This window comes from Grammomys surdaster, unplaced genomic scaffold, assembly GCF_004785775.1.
Source record: "Grammomys surdaster isolate TR1022 unplaced genomic scaffold, NIH_TR_1.0 353, whole genome shotgun sequence".
Taxonomy (NCBI): Eukaryota; Metazoa; Chordata; class Mammalia; order Rodentia; family Muridae; genus Grammomys; species Grammomys surdaster.
The window spans coordinates 31153-39156 of NW_021604772.1; the positions used below are offsets into that span (position 1 = coordinate 31153).

Consider the following 8004-nt stretch of genomic DNA (forward strand, 5'->3'; position numbering starts at 1 on the left):
AATTTACTAGAGACAGCCTATATTTGAGTATATATGTCAGTCATGCCACACAAAGAAAAGCATTAAATATTTTCAAAGTGTTCTGTTCAGAGACTGCCCACAATTGCTTCTCCTTCTGTTCATCAGGTGGTTTGCCAATAGGTTGACTAACACACATATATGTAAAAACCTGAAAATTTGCCTCATGCAAGCATTTTCAATTAACAGTGAGTCCGTGGAAGGGTATTTAGAATTATTTTGTTGATCATCTAGTGGGCTCTGATGCTGTGGAGGGTGGAAGTGGACCTCGGCAATCCAGGTCATCAACATATGCCACATATGCCATTAGTTTCCTCCTCTCTTCTGGTACACAGTCCAGTACTAGATACCGTATGTCATTCTGCAAATTTTTTTCTACATTTTTCAGGTGCTGATCAGATTCTTGGATTAGCTTTTTGAATCTGTATGTGATGAATTTGGTCTCTTTCAAAAGTGTCCTGAAGTCAGCTTTGGCAGTGATGTATTTGTCTCTGATGTATTCTTCAAACTCCCATTGTTTTTTTCCTGTCACTGGAGGAGAACTTAACGCACTGAGGATATTCTTTAATTATTCTTTTCACTTCTTTCAATGTGGATATTAAGATAATCGCAGAAGTTTCATCCAGAAGCTGCCTAAAGTGCTCCCTTTTCTTTTTGATAAGTGCTGCAATATGTTCATGCAATACGTTAAAGAGTTTCTCTTTCTCCTTTCTTTCCAACAAGGACCCAGATTCTTCTGGAGGGTCCTCTTAGTATCAGACCAGGATACATCTGAAGAATGTACCAGTCAGACAGAAGAGCCTTGATATTCTGGATAGCTTCTTCTCGTTTGTGCTTCTCTCTCTCTCTCTCTCTCTCTCTCTCTCTCTCTCTCTCTCTCTCTCTCTCTCTTTCTTTAGTTTGCTCAGAATGTGCCTTTTGAACTTCTTTTTCACCTTCTTGAAGGCTTGCCTCAATGTGAGCTTGCCTTTCCAGATCTTTTTCTTTTTCTGAGTCTAAATTCTTAGCTATTTTCTCTATGTACTGTTTGAAAAGGTCTTCTCTCATTGATGAACTATCCACCACTTTATATCATGGGTCACTTTCTACTTTGTCTTTTACTTTGCTCCATCGAGACTGACTATCCAAGTGATGACTAGATAACAGTTCAAAGAAATCTGATTTAATCTTCTCACCTCTTATCTTTGAACCTTTTCTTTCTTCCTTGCAGCTGCCACAAATTCGTTAAACAATGAATTCTCTATCTTTCATCTTTTTAATTGCGTCGAATCTTGAATCTTTAGCATGTTTGGCGGCAAATTCACTAAAAGTAGCTCTTGGATTAAACTTTGCTTCTTCCATCATTTTTTTTTGAAATCTTCCTTGTCTTGCATTATTTTTTTCCCCTGCGTTCTTCCTCTGCTCTGGTCTCTACTGATCAAACACCTGCTTTCTTTCTTTAGGATTGAGAAGCAGGTACCGAGGGTCAAATACTACCTTGTGCAACTCCTTCTCCCATGTTGAAAAGACAGACACCCCTCTCTCTAGCAGCATGTTCTTGAACTGCTTCATTTGAGCCTCCAGAGGGACAATAGCTCTTTCTTGAGCAGCTTTAATTTTAGCTTCCATGGCAGCTTCTTTCTCTGAATCAATGTCTTATCATTTCTCTTCTGCTTTTTTGCTTTAATAGGCTCATCTTTATTCATTTCTTCCATTAGTTCTTGTTCTTCTTTAATTGCACTCATTGAGAACTGCCACTTTTGGATGGACAGCATTGTCGGAGCCAGGTGCCTTAGCTTCTTCATGTCTTCCTTTCAATCCTTTTTTATGAGGGAGCTCTTGAATAATTTTGTCAACATCTGCCCTTCCAATGAAATCATCAGGCTGCTCCCACATAGAAAGGCTGAGTGGTGGAACTGTAAAAGAAGACCCTCTCTCTCATCGCCAGTCCAAATAACACACCATGGGGTACCAGGAATAGGAGTAGTAGCTACTGGCTTTGCCTTCTGGGCAGCCTTTTCTTCTTCAGTCATCTCTTCTTCTTTGGGCTCCTCCTTTATCTCCTTTATAGATTCTTCCTTAGGAGCTTCCTCCTCTGTCTCCTTTGGCAATGGCTCTTCAGATGCCTCCTTAATTGGTTCTTTAATCTTTTCATCTATTTTTTCTTTTTCCTTCAGTTCTTGGGGCTTCTCCCATGTTGATTCTAGTGTTCTATTGTTATAATAGTACGTCTTCCAATCTGCTGTTTTATATTCAGTCCATGGTAACATGGGAGGGGTCATTCCTGGTAATATACCTAGAAGTGGGATGGGGCATGCCAGGAAGGGACACACAGACCAGAGGCACCATTACTGGTGGGAAAACAGGTATTGCTGCTGCCAGCTGAAGTATTGAGTGAGGAACAGCTGGAGGTAACATCTGTGGGTGCGGCTGGGGTACAGTTTGCACAGGTGTGGCTGTAGGAACAGGAGCTAAAACATTAACTGTAGGCATGGCAACTGACACAGCAGAACTTGGGGTCTGGTCTTGTGTTGTGGGTGTTGATACTGTCTGTGCAACTGAAGTAGCAGTTGTGGTAGCTGTGGTGGAGGATGGGGCAGAAGTCGGTGTTGATGTGGACACTTCAGGTGTTGGGCTACTGGTGGTAGGGGTGGGAGCGCCTACTGCTTATGCTTGGACTTGGGCCTGGGCCTGGGCCTGGGCTTGGGCTTGGGCTTGTGCCTGGGCCTGGGCCTGGGCCTGGGCCTGGGCCTGAATGTGTGCTTAGGCTGCAAGCATGGGCATTTTTTCTGATTGCTGAATAACCTTAACTCCATCTAGCTTGGCTCATGCAGATTCACGAGTCTGAGCATTATAATAATAAACCTTCCCATCTGGAGTTTTAATTTCTACTCATATCTTCTCAGTGTGAGGGAAAACTGGAGCACCAGGAGCAGTCCCCATAGGCATTCCTGGTGGGAACATCATACCCGGAGGAGGAGGTATAGTCCCATGGGTGGAGGCATGAAAGGTGGTATCTCGAGGTGTGGTGGGCCCATGGGTGGAGGTATTCCTCCTGAGGGAGGCATTGGTGGCATATTAGGATCAAAAGGAGGCTGACCAAAGAGGGGCCCGGGTGTTGGAGTAGGGCCTCTTATCATGCCAAAAGGAAGAGGTAGTCTCATGACTACCATGCTCTGCCATTACAGACAGCCGCGTTCATCCACTCTATATAGTATTTCTTAATGAGATACCATATGTTCTTTCAAGGGGCTATAGGGATTCTAAGCAAAGCTATAAGCAAAAGCCTAGTACAGGTAATTTAATCATCTAGTAAGTAGTTCTTTAAGGGTCTGATTCATTCTTTGTACTTTACCTGGGGAGGTATCAAGATGTAGCTAATTATTAGTAATTATTAGTAGCTAATATCTTCATGAGGTCTTTTAGAATAATGGCTTCATTTATCGTCTATATAGTCTATTAACCTAAATCTTGGGAAAGCTTCTACCCAATTAGTAAGGGATTGTGGTGGTTTAAATAAGAAATGTCCCCCACAGGTTCCAGGATTTGAATACTTGGTTCCCAGCTGGTGTCACTGTTGGGGAAGTTTAGGAGGTGTGGACTTGTTGGAGATAATATGTCACTGGAAGTGGGCATTGAGAGCATAAAGCCTTACCCTACTTCCAGTTCACTCTCTCTACTCCATGTTTGCATTTGAAGATGTGATCTCTCAGCTTCCTGCTTCTATTACCATGCCTGCAGCTTGCTGCTATATCTCCCTGCCATAATGGACTCTTATTCTCTTAGAAGCATAAGCAAAAATAAACTTTTTATATAAGTTTCTTTGGGTATGTTATCACACTAACAGAAAAATAATGAGTAGAGTGGTCCACAGAAAACAATAAATGTTACAACTGATCTATCTTGGGCATTTCTGTGAGGTCTACCTGGATAATCTGGTATCATAGGCATTTCTGCCTATGAGGCCTCCGATCTGGAGTTTTTCTTTGTTTGTGTTTCATCATCTTCCTGTTCATCTTTTGGCACGTCTCCCACATACCTGTACAGGTCCACATACAATTTTAACTTTTGTATTGTATCTTACATAGCCTGAGGTCCCCAGTGACCCCTACTTATTATAAGATATATACTGGGTAGAGTCTAATATCTGAATTTTTTTGTGGCATCTATCATCAAGAGTCAAGTCAGAAAGGTCCTGTCGTAGTTTAGGTTTTCATTGCTGTAAAGAGACACCATGACCAAGGAAACTCATAAAAGACAACATTTAATCAGGGATGGCTTACAGGTTTGGAGATTCAGTCCATTATCATCATGGCAGGAAATAGGGCAGCATGCAGGCAGACATGGTGCTGGAAGAGTAGGTGAGAGTTCTACATCTTAATCTGTAGGCAGCAGGAAGAGACAGTGAGCTGTTTTGTGGAAGCTTGGAAGATAATGTTGAGGGCAGTGCAGAAGAGGAGGCCTGCCTTGTGAAGTTCCAGAGGGAAGTCTAAAGACTCTATCAGGGCCAGTTGTTATTGTAAATTGAGATTCTGTCATTCTGATCAGCTGGAGATCAAGAGGCTGGCATCATTGAAGTGAAGCATTTGCATTACTGGAAGAATTGATGCTAGTCAGCTGAAGCTAAGACATTAGCAGTGATTGAGGGGAGAACAACATCAAGGTGAAACCTGAGAAGTGTTTACTCAGGGTCAGCACACACACACACACACACACACACACACACACTTTGTTTCAGAAGTGGTCAGGTTGTACATTGTGACATTGTGCTGGCAGCCAAGGTTGGTAGTCTAAGAATCACTCAGGTGGTATTAGTTTTGAAAGCATGAAGGGGTCATGGAGGGCATCTGAGGCTAGGCACTATGAGAGGCCCAGAGAGACAATTGGTGAAGGTACAGCCTCAGTGACAGTTGAAGGCTCAGGACTAAAGGGGTCATGCAAAGAAGTTGAGGCTTGGCACCATGAATAGAGCCTATGTGAAGCTATTGGTAAAAGTGTAACCCAGTTGCAGCAGATGACCCCAGCATTTTGGAGATGACAGTATCATGAAATGAACACCAAGAACAGCAGAAGCAGTGTAGTGAAGCCAGCTGGAGCCTGTAATCCAAACTGTGTGTACTGCAGAAGGCAGATCTGGAGAAGTGACGCAAGCTCCTTAGAGAAGCCCAGAAGTTCATGAGCAAATCCAGATGTTGGACACTGAGTTATTTATACTGTTAGAGTTTGATTTTGCTTGATTCAGATGGTGACTGTGTCCTAGTTCTACCCTCTTGAAGAAGGTATTTACTTTAATTTTGATTTTTACAGGATCCCACAGCTGAAAACTTTGAACTTGTAAAAAGAGATTTTTTTACTTTTTGAAAGGTTGGAATTTTTAGAGAGACAAAAATTTTAATGTGTTTGAATTTGTTAAGACTGGGAGGTTTAAAGCTATTTGTGTTTGTCATGTGAGATTTTGGGGATGAACAAGAAAGCAAATGTTGTGGCTTTATAGTGATTTGTTTGTGTGTCAGGTTGACAAAGGGTGAGTCGTATTGGCTAGTCTTATGTCAACTTGACACATAAAATAGAGTTATTTCAAAGGAGGGAATCTCATTTGAGAACATGCCTCCATGAGATCCAGTTTTAAATCATTTTCATAATTAGTGATTAGTGAGGAAGGGCCCAGCCCTATGTGGCAATCCCTGGGCTGGTGGTCCTGGGTTCTATAAGAAAGCAGGCTGAGCAAGCCATGGAGAGCAAGTTAGTAAGCAGCACCCCTCCATAGCCTCTGCAAAAGCTCCTGCCTCTAGATTCCCACCCTGTTTGAATTCCTGTCCTGACTCCTTCAGTGATGAACAACAACATGTAGCAAATAAACTGTTTCCTCTTCAACTTGCTTTTTGTTCATAGTGTTTCATCACAGCAATAGAAAGTCTAACTAAGACACACCATTAAGTACATAAAGATTATATCTTGACCATTACTTCTCTTTAGTACTTTGAAGACATTCCTGTACTGTTTAGTCTACTCCTTCGTTTCTTTTTGGTGTTCTTTCTCAGATGTAGGATCTGCTGGTCTAATTATAGATCATTAATAATTTATTTTTGTTTTTCTCTTTGTTCCTAAAAGAACATTTCTGGGGTGTCAAAAGACACACAATCTTCTTTTCAGGTTCTTAGTATAGTTGACAAAAAAATTAAAAATGGACTCAGAACAAAGCTGGCATGAAATTTATCAGAGACAAAATATCAGGGCAGGCAAGCTAGAGACTTTAGTAACTGATAGGAAGAGAGTTAAAAACTATACATTAGAGCATTAAGAAAACAATCCATCTTGGACGATCAGGCAGAAACCTTTTTTCTTGTAATTTTTACTGAAATGATACTTTGTCTTTCACTCTATCCTCTATTTTTCTTTAGTTTTTAAAAAGATATTTTGATATCTTTAGATATTTCTATCACTTTACCTGGATTATATATAAGCATTTTTACAAAAGAACAGAAGAAAGGAGACAGAATAGGAGTTGTTAAAGCAACAATGGTATTTGAACATGGTAAATACTCATGTAAATAAAGAAGCTTAATTATAGGTAAATAAAGCAAGAATCAAATATCAAAACCACCTCCAAGGTTCAGACTCAAATAAAACTCCATACTGAGAGAAATACTATACCCCAATCTCTATATCTCTCCACTTAGAAACTCAGTATCTTGAGTTAATGGTCAAATGAAATTATTGAATTCTCTCTCCCTCTCCCCACTCTCCTTCTCCCTCTTCCTCTCCTTCCTCTCCCTGTCTTCTCTCTCCCTTTCCTTCTCCCGTCCCCTTCCCTCTCTCTCTCTCTCTTTTTCTTTTCCTTCTCTCTTTTCATTTTCTTGAGACAGGTACTTGCTATGTTGGCTGATCTCAAACTTATGATCTTTTTGTTTTTGTCACACAAGTGTTTGGATTACAGGTATGTGCTACCATATATACCTTCATGTATTCTTCCTACTATAATGAATTCTTTAAGTTTTACGTAAGGAAAGTTCATTAATTGTTAATAATAAACATTACATATTGTGGGACTGCAAAAGGCAGCTTGGTTACTGGTTGAGCTAAGGCTTGAAACCCCCATAGACCTTGAAGGGATGGTAGGCATTTTGCCTGTTCCTGGGCACTAGGCCTCTATGATCCACAGTCCTCCATAGATTTGTGACTATCAGTCACGTAAAGGCAACGGTAAGACTCATGGTTTTAAGGCATTATTGTCATGGTGGAAAGTGGATGAGTGAAACCACACCCTACTTCTCAGGGCAGGCCTCTGGTTAAATACCTTTTGCAGGGATGAATGTCTGGGAAGGAGAGCTTATTGGCTAAGTCCTCCAGGCCTTTAGGTAACTCACTAAAATGGAGATCTATCTTGAATCTACCTGATCATATCCTTTAGATGTGGAGGGGCTTGGGGCACTGCCCTTATGCGACTGATGGCCACAAATCTATGGGGGGCTGCGGTTAGTGACAGGGATCTGGTGCCCAGGAGCAGGCAAAGCTCCTACTGTCCGTTCAAGGTCTCCAGGGTTTCAAACCTTAGCTCAACCAAAGACCAAACTGCCTTTCATGGTCCCACAACATATAACTTATATAACTTTAAATATGCAAAGAATATGTTTGGATTTTATCACTTACATATGATCATAAAATAGTCTCCCATATAGCCACAGAATAAAATCATCAAATGCTGTAGAAACAAAAAGGAATTTTAATTATTCTAACCTTATATGGCATTTTCCGTTTGGTCACAAGATAGCACAAGAAACCCAACAAATGCAGCAGAAACAGTTATCCAGTGTTTATATAGTATTCTTGCAATTCTTCATGTGATTGGATCAGAAAGCCAGCACAAACAGTACTAGCAAAATATTTCAATGCTTCATTTCCATAATGCATTCTTCCACCAGTACACAGGAAGACAGAATAAGCACACTAAGTACAAAAAAGCAACAAATTATTTTATATCTATATCCATGAAGAATTGCTCCACCA

General features: G+C 40.9%; 1 pseudogene; it reads right to left on the reverse strand.

Annotated features, from left to right (window-relative positions):
* Positions 1–232: 232 nt before the first annotated feature.
* On the reverse strand, positions 233–3170 carry LOC114631192 (annotated as a pseudogene).
* Positions 3171–8004: the final 4834 nt, after the last annotated feature.